Consider the following 12,117-nt stretch of genomic DNA (forward strand, 5'->3'; position numbering starts at 1 on the left):
CCAACAGTCAAGTAGAAAAAATGTTGTATTTTCGGGTGTATCATTATAGATCGGATCAGTCCTTTTTGTAGGTATCCTTAATTCTTTCATATCTTAGATATGTTCTAGATGTTTTAGGTTCACACTCCCTCCCCCTCCTCCCGGAGGGCTTTATTGCTTTTCTGAAGGGCCTTTTACTTCAGGCCCAAGGAGGAGGGGTTTTCCATATCCATAATTGAATTAATAATTGGACCATTCAAAAATGGTATCTACTTACAAATGGGATTAAACATATATGTATTTTCCATTTCAATTATATGAATATATATATATATATATATATATATATATATATAGATAACTGAAATGCGGGTATGGTTGAATGGTAAAATTTCTCTTTTCCAAGGAGAAGATGCGAGTTCGATCCCCGCTACCCGCCCTTCACATGGAATATGAAAAAGAATAGTTCATGTATTGATCATTTCTTTTCCTCACTTATAATTCAATTATAAATTGATAAGTGAGAGAGCAATCCTTTCCAGACCAAAATACTTCGTATGTTCTGGTCTGGCGGAGACAGGATTTGAACCCGTGACCTCAAGGTTATGAGCCTTGCGAGCTACCAAACTACTCTACTCCACACCATTAATTTATATCATAATCAGAATGGGTACACAAAACAATAATGGGATATAGTACCCCTATCCCTATATAGGGATAGGGGTACTATATCCCATTATCACAAGAAACTTCAATTACTTTTTTTCTTTTCCTACCAACTCGATTTTGTTATCCTGGGCAATAAACATGTGTGGGCCATCTCACGAAGTATGTGTCCGGACAATCCAAAGTCTCAATAGTTGGCTCTAGGTCTTCCAGTCGAAGAACAACATCGATGGAGACGTGTAGGTGCACTATTACGTGGTGAAGATTTCAATTTTCTATGAATTTCCCATTTGTCATCCAATGATGACACTTTGCTTTTTTCCTCCAAAGATTGATGAATTAAATGATATTTCCGTTCCAGTGCTTGTCTCTTCTTCTCTCTCTGAATGAGACTCTTTCTCGCCATAATAGTTCAGTCAGTACTATTACCTACTAGGAATCAAAATATAGATCAGATTTTAGATGGAGTAATATTATGTTGATTACTTTTTCTCTGTGGGGTATTGTCATTGATACAATGACAATACCCCATAGAGAAATTGATGAAGAAGAATTAACCAAATTTACCTGATGTAGAGGAAATTAAAAAAGCCGCATAAGTGAATATATAACCTATGGAAAAGTGAGCTAATCCAACTAATCGTGCTTGAACAATGGAAAGGGCTACTAGCTTGTCTCTCCATCAAACTAAATTAGCTAAAGGCGTGCGTTCATGGGCCCATGCAAGAGTTTCAATCAGTTCCTGCCAATATCCACGCCAGGAAATAAGGAACATAAATCCAGTAGCCCAAACAAGATGCTCGAATAAGAACATCCACGCCCAAACAGATAAACTGTTCATACCAAAAGGATTGTATCCATTAATAAGTTGTGAAGAATTTAACCATAGATAATCTCTTGACCATCCCATTAAATAAGTGGAAGACTCATTAAATTGTGCTACATTACCCTGCCATAATGTTATATGCTTCCAATGCCAATAGAAATTAACCCATCCAATAGTATTCAACATCCAGAAAACTGCTAAAAAAAAGCATCCCAGGCCGAGATATCGCAAGTACCACCACGTCCCAGACCATCGCAAGGAAAACTATAACCAAAATCTTTTTTATCTGGCATTAACCTGGAACCACGCACATCCAAAGCACCTTTAACTAGGATCAATGTAGTTGTATGCAAACCTAAAGCAATAACATGATGAACCAAAAAGTCTCCAGGACCAATTTTTGAGAACAATGAATTATTATTATCATTAATAGCATTTAACCAACCGGGTAGCCATATGCTCTTACTTGCATCGAATGCTGGACCACTTGTTGAAGATAAGAGTATATTGAAACCATATAACGTCTTACTATGAGTAGATTGTATCCACTGAGAAAATATGGGCTCGATCAAGATTTGTTTTTCTGGAGTACTGAAAGCAAGCATAACATCATTATGGACATAAAGTCCCAAGGTATGGAAACCTAGTAATAAACTAACCCAACTAAGATGAGATATTATAGCTTCTTTCTACTCCAACATTCTCGCCAATACATTATCCTTATTCTGTTCTGGATTATAATCCTTAATGAGGAATATAGCTCCATGAGAAAAGGCTCCTATCATAATGAACCGGCAATGTATTGATGATGAGTATATAATGCAGCTTGGGTGGTGAAGTCTTGTGCTATGAATGCATAAGCATGTAAAGAATACATGTGTTGAGCTACCAAGGAAGTTATAACCCCCAAAGAAGCTAAAGAAAGACCCAATTGAAAATGAAGAGAATTATTGATTGTGTTATAAAGACCCTTATGTCCACGTCCTAATAGGCCTCCTAGAGGAACATGTGCCTCCAAAATATCTTCCATACTGTGACCAATCCCAAAGTTGGTTCTATACATATGACCAGTAATTGAAAAAACAAATGCAATAGCTAAATGATGATGAGCTATATCATTCAGCCATAAACTTTGAGTTTGTGGATGGAATCCTCCGAGAAGAGTTAGAATAGTAGTTCCCACCCCTTGGGAGGTACTGAATAAGTGACTACTAGAATCAGGATTTTGAGCATAAAGATTCCACTGACCTGTGAAAAGCGGTTCTAAACCTTCGAGATGTGGTAATACATCCAAAAAATTATCCCATCTGATGTGCGCTCCCCTTGATTCAAGAATAGCGACATGAACTAAATGCCCTTTCCAAGCTAGAGAACTGACTCTGAAGAGTCATGAAAAATGATGATTGAGACGGGATTTGGCATTTTTGAACCATGAAACACTTGGTCTCCATTTAGGTTGTAGATGTAACCTACCCGCTATTAAAAAGATGACAGAAAGAAATTGCAAGAAAAGAGATCCAGCATAAAGATCTTCGTTAGTGCATAAGCCAATTGTATACCACCATTGATAAACACCGGAATAAGCAATATTGACCGGACCAGGAGCACCTCCTCGGGTAAAGGCTTCTATAGCTGGTTGACCAAAATGACGATCCCAAATTGCATGAGCAATGGGTCTTACATGTAAGGGATCGCGTACCCATGCTTCAAAATTGCCTTGCCAAGCCACATGGAACAAATTACCAGAGGTCCACAGAAAGATTATTGCCAACTGACCAAAGTGGGAAGCAAAAATTTTATGATAAAGGCAGTCTTCGGTAATATCATCATGACTCTCAAAGTCATGTGTCACAATACCGAACCAAATACGACGAGTAGTTGGGTCCTGTACCAAGCCTTGGCTGAACTTTGGAAATATTGATGCCATATACTTTTCAAATCCTCCTAGCCTTTATCCTACTGCAATAATTCTTGCCAGGAAGAACACCCATGTTGTGACGATTCCACCCAGAAGGTAATGAGCTACTCCTACAGCACGTCCCTGTACAATGCTCAAGGCTATAGGATGGATAGCAGGAGCAACCTTCAATTTTTTATGGGCCCAAACAATAGATTCAATGAGTTCTTGCCAATACCCATGGCCACTGAATAAGAACATTAAACTGAAGGCCCAAACAAAATGAGCACCTAAAAATAAAAGACCATATGCAGATAATGAAGAACCATAAGATTGGATCACTTGAGAGGCTTGTTCAAATAGAAAGTCACGGAGCCACCCATTAATTGCAATGGAACTTTGGCAAAGTTTCCTCCCGTAATATGAGTTACCACTCCCTGATCACTTATATTACCCCAAACATCGGACTGCATTTTCCAGTTGAAATGGAATATTACTACCGAAATTTCATTGTACATCCAGAATAAACCAAGGAAGACATGATCCTAGGCAGATACTTGACATGTTCCTCCTCTACCAGGTCCATCACAAGGAAAGCAAAAACCCAGATTCACTTTATCATGTATTAAATGGGAGCTACAGGAAAATAGAACACCTTTAAGTAGGATTAAGACAGTCACATGGATAGTAAATGCATGAATGTGATGTACCAAAAAATCTGCGGTTCCTAATGGAATCGGTAACAAATCCACTTTGGAACCTACTGTCACCAAATCACCACCTCCCCAGGTTATGTTGGTACTCGTTGTTGCACCAGGATCTATTGAACCAGGTGCTGAAGCATGATTGTTTTGTATCCATTGGGCAAAGATAGGTTGTAATTGTATAGCAGTATCTGAGAACATATCTGGAGGATGTCCTAGAGCACTCATAGTATCATTATGAATATACAGACCAAAACTATGGAAGCCTAAGAATATACATACCCAGTTGAGGTGTGATACAATTGCATCACGATGTCTAAGAATGCGATCTAATAAATTGTTGTATTGAGTAGTTGGGTCATAGTCCCTTACCATAAAAATCGCTACATGTGTAGCACCGCCAACTATGATAAACCCACCAATCCACATATGATGTGTGAATAGAGAGAGTTGGGTACCATAATCAATAGCTAGGTATGGATAGGGAGGCATCGAATACATGTGGTGATCTACAACAATAGTTAAAGATCCTAACATAGCTAGGTTAATAGCTAGTTGAGCATGCCACGAGGTAGTTAAGATCTCGTAAAGACCTTTATGGCCCCAACCCATAAATGGACCTTTATGAACTTCTAAGAGGTCCTTGAGGTTATGGCCAATGTGCCAATTGGTCTTATACATACCAGCTATCAGGAAAAGAACTGCAATAGCCAAATGATGATGCGCAGTATTGGTCAACCACAGACCCCCCGTTACCTGATTTAATCCTCCACGAAAAGTCAAAAAGTCTGAATATTCCGACCAATTCAGGGTGAAAAATGGGGTCAATCCCTCAGCAAAACTGGGATAAAGTTGAGCCAAAAGATTGCGATTGAAAATAAATTCATGAGGAAGTGGTATCTCTTAGGATCCACTCCAATGTATAGAAGTTGGTTAATGGGTAAAGAGACATATATTTGGTGTCCTACCCAAGATAGAGATCCAAGTCCTAGTAACTCTGCTAAATGATGGTTCAACATGGATTCTACTTCCTGGAACCAAGCCAATTTTGGGGCAGCTTTGTGATAATGGAACCAACCAACAAAAAGCATTAACGTTGTAAAGATCAATGCACCAATTGCAGTGCAGTAAAGTTGTAATTCACTAGTTATTCCAGATGCTCGCCAAATCTAGAAGAACCCAGAGGTTATTTGTATCCCTCAAAAACCTCCACCTACATCCCCATTAAATATTTCTTGGCCTACTATTGGCCAAACTACTTGGGCACTGGGTTTGATGTGAGTGGGATCAGCCAGCCATGCTTCATAATTGGAGAAACGAGTGCCATGAAAGTACATCCCACTTAGCCAAATAAAGATGATGGCTAATTGAAAAAAATGAGCGCTAAAGACTTTGCAAGAAATCTCTTCCAAATTATTAGTATGGCTATCAAAATCGTGAGCATCAGCATGTAAGTTCAAAATCCAAGTAGTAGTATCAGGGCCTTTAGCTAGCGTCCTTGAGAAATGACCAGGTTTGGCCCATTTTTCAAAAGAGGTTTTTACGGTATCTCTCTCCACTACGATCTTTACTTCCTTTACTTCTGGTTCTGGTGAACGAATGGTCATTGAATTCTCCCCTTTCCGGACGGGACTTAAATAATAAGAAACCTGCCAATAGCAATTATTGAACTTACGAGAGATATATCTCAACTCGTTTCTCCCTTTATTTTCTAGTTTATGACTGGAGCGACTATGATACGGGAGTCAATCTGAGGCAGGGGTTCAATTTTATTATGACATATCTTTGAGGTGCTCAATGGACTGTGGGCTTTTATCATGCAAAAAAGCTTTTTTTTTTAATTTTAAAAGCAATGGTCATTATTACACTGTTTCTAGATGGATAAATAAATATATCTGTATATATGGACATATATATATTTATTTATTTATTTATCCATCTATTGATACTCTTTCGTATGTCCCATATAAAAGGCCATCCATTATAAATCGTTATTCATGGATCATTAATGAAAAACATCTCCGGATGGATTTTACCCCTATTAAGAAGATCCATCAACAATCTAGAATCAAAAAAGGTATTCTTTTTATATTGTAAATATATTCCTATAAGATGTCGACGAAATAGAATCTAATTTTTGGGAATATTCTCAAAAAATCCCATTGATTTCGAGTTAGATATTCAATAATGAAAACGATTTCCCAATAATAGAAACTGTCATTCTCCAAAGCGTCCTAATCTTTAACCAATTTTGTGCTTCGATGTAATTACCTGGAGCAAGTGCTATAGCTTGTTCCCAATACTCAGCAGCTTGATCGAACCAAGCCTCCGCAGTTTCAGGATCTCCCTATAGAATGGCCTATTCTCCTCGGTTAGGATAGGTAAACTTGGAAAAGTTTTCTTCCCTCATAACCGTACTTGAGAGTTTCCTACCTCATATGGCTCAATCCACTATTCTTTAGTCCTTTACCAAAATTTCCAAAGAATTGGAGATGATTCATTGGGAGTTCATATTAACCAAAGGACCAAAAAAATCAATGGCATGAGTTTCTGATTTCACTTCCAATCAATTCAATGATCAGGTTCTATCTTTTCTCCTACCCTCAAAAAGATGAAGTATATCTCTTTCTATACTTCAGATTGATTGTCCAAATCAAAGTCTTTTTGCAAGGTAACTATCTTAGTTCCGTATAGAATTTTTGGAGAGTACTCTCTGGCCGGAGTACTTCACATCTTTAGGATCTGATGCTACACCGCTGCTCAATAGCTTAGTAGATCAACTCTATTACATAAGTTGATTCTTGATTCTTGTCAATGAGCAGATTTGATCATATCAGCCCGAACCTTCTTTCAATAATTGATCTTTATGGTGCTTCCATCATCAATTGAATTTACTATCCATGGAATATTTAGGCTCTATCTATTCATATTCGGGCTCCTATGAGAGATGCTTTTTTTCGCTATAGCTAATAAAAACCGTTACTTGGGATGATGCATATGTAGAAAGCCTTTTCTTTTGTCCTTACTCGTAGTAGTTATTAACTAAGTTATTCTATGGTACAGATAGTTGCACGTAATGACAGATCAAGGCCGTATTATTAAGAGCTTGTGGTAAGGATGGGTTCCATTCTAATGCTTGGAAATAATATTCCAAAGCCTTCATATGTTCCCCATTACTTGTACGCACAAGACCTATATTATATAGTATATAACTTCAATCATAAGGATCAGTTTCCAGTCACATAGCTTCATAATAATTTTTTAAAGCTTCCGCATATTCCCCTTCTAATTGAGCTGAAATTCGTTACGGTCGTTCATTACATTGAAATGATCTCCGCTTCAAAACCGTACATGAGATTCCAACCTCATACAAATCCTCCTTTCTTTATAGTAGGTAATATGGGGAGTAATCCGTGGAATTGAAAAAAAAAATTCTGACCCAATATTATGAATTAACAAGGGCTAGTGTATTTCCAATGAATCTCTAGCCATCCTTCTTGCAAAGATTCTTTTCCAAATACCAAGGATCTTACTACTAGGAATGGAACCTCTAACAATTTCTTTGTTCTTAACGCCCTGTATTCTTTGGGGATTAATCACTTCAACAATCTCTGATGGTTCCATTATAAGGGTATCCGAAGTATAAACGAGATGGATGTTTTCTGTCCCAACCATTCTCACTGCCCTTCAGAAAAGGGTAATGCATATGGGCTATAACGAAGCTTTTGTGTTGTCGATTTCCATACGTAGTGCTTTCTCCCCTCATGCGCGCCTATCAAATAGGTTCAACTATACAAGCAAGGCCTATTGCATAGGTGTAACCTTTCGCTCGGTACTAAAATCCTTAGGAGATGAAAGCATCTAAAGGTGCATTGACTGGGGATACACGACAGAAGGAACTGTTCTATCTCCAGAACTCACCTTCACTGAGCGTAAGTTTTATTTTACCCAATTTTTATTCCCGAATACCTTACCTTTTCTTTCCCCAAAAAAGAAGAATGGAAAAAATATCAAATCACACCATCTTTGTAATAGGTAAATGCTTCTTTCTCCTCGAAGCCATTGGGATTATTCGCAATAAGATATATGCTACAATTGTGAAGGTCTTATCAATAAAATTGTCATTTCTCTGAGATCTGGGCATAGTCAATTACAGATTTGATAATTTCATTCATTCCCTTACGCAAATGATTCCATGAACGAAATTTTTTTCTGGTGCACAATACCATAAAATGGATTTCCTTACAATCGTAAATATGTTCTCATTCTATCTATTCCAATATATTCTTTAAAATGGGCATAGATAGGGAATAAATTGAATAATTGTTCATTAGTAATATGAATAATAATGGAAAAAGGCTCGTATTGAAAGAATAATAGATTGGGTAAACTCGGGAAGTCCAGTTCGATTATGATCCGAACAAAGAAAGATTTAAACGATCGAGCATTGCATAATGAGGATGAAATGCCTACCCAACAATTGTGTGCTTTCTCCATATAGATAAAAGAATATCAAGAAAATATAGTCATCATGACACAGGATCATTGCCAAAGAATTAGTTCTTATACAATTGATAAGATGATCACTACATATCTATATATGATCATAATATGGAATGGATCAGTTAATCTGTCTTAAATTATTGATTAGGCGATCCGAATACGTCAGATTAATCGGGATGATTGAGGATTTCCTAAAATAAGAGGAAGTTGGAAAAAATGTCCTTTCGTCTTTCCGGGGGGGATTGAATCATTACCTTATTTATTATCTATTTATTTCCAAAAGATTGAACTATTCGTACCCGAACAAAAAGAATTTGTTTCGTAAGGAAGTTGCTATTGACTCATTTTCTTAATTAGAACCAAGAGTATCATAGGAAAGATGGCCGAGCGGTTCAAGGCATAGCATTGGAACTACTATGTATGCTTTTGCTTACCGAGGGTTCGAATCCCTCTCTTTCCATATCTTCGCCCTACTATCTATTTTCTTCTCATCCATTGTTTTTCCAATTTATTGAATCCCAATAGGACTATTTCCTAATTCCAGGATCAATCTACCTCTATTTGTAATAGATAAAATAGAACAAACATTGGTTCGTGGTATGGGAAAAGTCAAGACTATTTTAAGAAGCAATAAAAAAAAGTATCACAGATAACAAGTAACGTACGGAAGGATTATAAAATGTCTCCTTCGGGGAAGGGAAAAAGAAGGGAGAAGAACATAATTTCCAGATTCCCAGCAACCAACCCACCCCTCTTTCATTTCATTCTCGATTCAAGCTTGACGGGAATAATACTCTACGACCAGCAATTCATTAATCTTCAAATTAATCCATTTACTATCTATTATTTGATTGATGAATCCTTTATATTGTAAGGAATGGAAAATAAAATGATTTGGCAATTTATCCCTCTGGAACAGATCTATGTTCTTCTTAATGATAGCTCTCAATCTTTGTTGATCTCTTATAGTAATCACATCTTGAGGTTTTCAAGGGTAACTTGGTATATCCACCATATGGTCATTGACCCGGATATGTCCATGATTCACTAATTGTCTAGCTCGGGGAATGGTGGGAGCCATACCCAATCGAAAAAGAATATTATCCAAGCGCATTTCAAGTAATTGCAATAGGACCTGACCCGTTGACCCTTTGGATTTTCTAGCAATACGAACATATTTCAGCAATTGTCGCTCCGTTAGTCTGTAATGAAAACAAAATTTTTGTTTTTCTTCTAGCCGGATACGATATTGAGATATTTTCCTGGAAGAAGATTGGTTCATAGAATCCTTTCTGTTTTTGGGTCTTTTACTAGTGAGACCTGGTAAAGTTTTTAGACGACGTATTATTTTTAAATGAGGTCCCTGATAAAGGGACATAGAAAATCCTTATTCAATTAACAAATAGTGCTAGAAAGAAGAAAGAATAGTATAACCTGTATGAGTACTACTGGAATTCTTTTATATGGAAAATGGAGATATTTCTCCAATTTGTTATTGATCCTAATAGCTCCAATCATTTCATTCATCCCGTTCCTAGTTGGGATTAAATGATCATGGCATGACGGACCCGATGAACGATCGTAAGAGTATTCTCCATTCCATCTTGATCCTAACAAAACTTTGTGGATTATGGAAATGAGAGGAACGAAAAAGAGCCAGCTATGAAGATCGAACCGATGACCATCGCATTACAAGTGTGATGCTCTAACCTCTGAGCTAAGTAGGCTCGATGGAATATCACTCCCCATTTCATTGGGGTGAGATCCATAGATTCCTTTGGAATCCTAATGATTATAGCGCGAATAAGATTTAATGACGCAATCAAGATTATGATTACAATGGAACATTGTTTGGATGTAGATTCTTTCAAGGGAAAGAAACGAGGAGTAAGGGTCAATTGATATCGATCATTTTACTCACTCTTCCAAATCAACTAGGGGAGGATAATAACATTGCATTTCAAATGGATAAATAATATAATGATTCCCAGTCATATTCGATTGGGGTAGAGATAGAGATGGGGAGAGAAGGGGAGAGAAGGGGAGTAGGGGAGGATATTTCTCCCACCCAATATTGAGCAAATATCCATTGAATAATGCTGATGGATATTACATAATAGGATTAGATCAAGGTATGATCTTGTTCTTTGAGAAGGGGATATGGCAGAATTGGTAGACGCTATGGACTTGATCGAATTGAGCCTTGGTATGGAAACCTACCAAGTGATAGCTTCCAAATCCAGGGAACCCTAGGATATTTTGAATGGGTAATCCTCAGCCAAATCCGGTTCATGAAGACAATGTTTCTTCTCCTAAGATAGGAAGGGGATAGGTGCAGAGACTCAATGGAAGCTATTCTAATGAATGAATCTCATTTGGTCCAATATTGTAGTTATAGAATGATCTATTTACACCTCAAAAATGGAGAGAGATGTTATATAACATCAGACAAAACTGGCGATTAGAACTTGAATCATTCCAAGCATTTTATTCATAAGATAGACGCCAGATTCGAGTTGAAGTATTGATTTGACATTAAGTAATCCAATTATGAACTTATCTACTCTAGATGGAGAATTGAATTCTTTTTTGGAATAAATGGTTGGACGAGGATAAAGATAGAGTCCAATTCTACATGTCAATATCAACAACAATGCAAATTGCAGTAGGAGGAAAATCCGTTGGCTTTATAGACTGTGAGGGTTCAAGTCCCTCTATCCCCACCCAGGTTCATTCTCGAACAGATTGATTTATCTTCTCCAATTCCATTGGTTCGAATCCATTCTAATTTCTTGATTCTTTTACCTCGTTATTTTTTTTTCATGAAGAGAAGAAATTAGAACATGAATCTTTTCATCCATCTTATGAAAAGTTGAGTTGATCTGTTAATAAGTTGATCATATGATCAATTGATTTTGTGATATATGATCTACATAGATTAGATCATTTTTAAATTATTCAATTGCAGTCCATTTTTATCATATTAGTGACTTCCAAATTGAAAATAATAAAGATCATTCTAAAAACTAGTAAAAATACCCTTTTACTTCTTTTTAGTTGACACAAGTTAAAACCCTATACCAGGATGATCCACAAGGAAGAGCCGGGATAGCTCAGTTGGTAGAGCAGAGGACTAAAAATCCTCATGCCACCAGTTCAAATCTGGTTCTTGGCAAGATGTCAATATCCATGTCTCCATATCCATCTATCTAAATCTATTCTATCTAGATGTATATCTACATACGGAGACACCCTGATCAAAATAGATAGATGGATCAATCTGTTCTTTCCCTCTTCTTTGCTCATATTGTCCCTCTCTGTCCGTTCCAATTGAATCCTGATACTCTGTACATATAAAAAAGTAGGATCGAGAACTCAGAAGTCAAGATTTGATGGTGGGACTGATAATTCGGCACTAGTCAGAATCTATTCATCCTATTACGTCCGAATCGAAATGGGATAGATTATCCCAATGATAGATCTATAATTGCAGAGTTGAAGCAGATCCAAACATTGCAGAGGGTATCTCGAAAGTAGATTCG

General features: G+C 37.1%; 2 non-coding genes across 2 annotated transcripts; both read left to right on the plus strand.

The window, feature by feature from the left end:
* Positions 1 to 347: 347 nt before the first annotated feature.
* TRNAG-UCC (transfer RNA glycine (anticodon UCC)) lies at positions 348 to 418 on the plus strand. Its single transcript has one exon. It is a non-coding gene; the product is annotated as a tRNA-Gly (tRNA).
* Positions 419 to 11,677: 11,259 nt separating this feature from the next.
* TRNAF-AAA (transfer RNA phenylalanine (anticodon AAA)) lies at positions 11,678 to 11,750 on the plus strand. The gene has a single exon. It is a non-coding gene; the product is annotated as a tRNA-Phe (tRNA).
* Positions 11,751 to 12,117: the final 367 nt, after the last annotated feature.

This window comes from Pinus tabuliformis, chromosome X, assembly GCF_031772625.1.
Source record: "Pinus tabuliformis cultivar Carrire ecotype Pingquan chromosome X, CPIR1, whole genome shotgun sequence".
In the NCBI taxonomy this organism is placed as follows: domain Eukaryota; kingdom Viridiplantae; phylum Streptophyta; class Pinopsida; order Pinales; family Pinaceae; genus Pinus; species Pinus tabuliformis.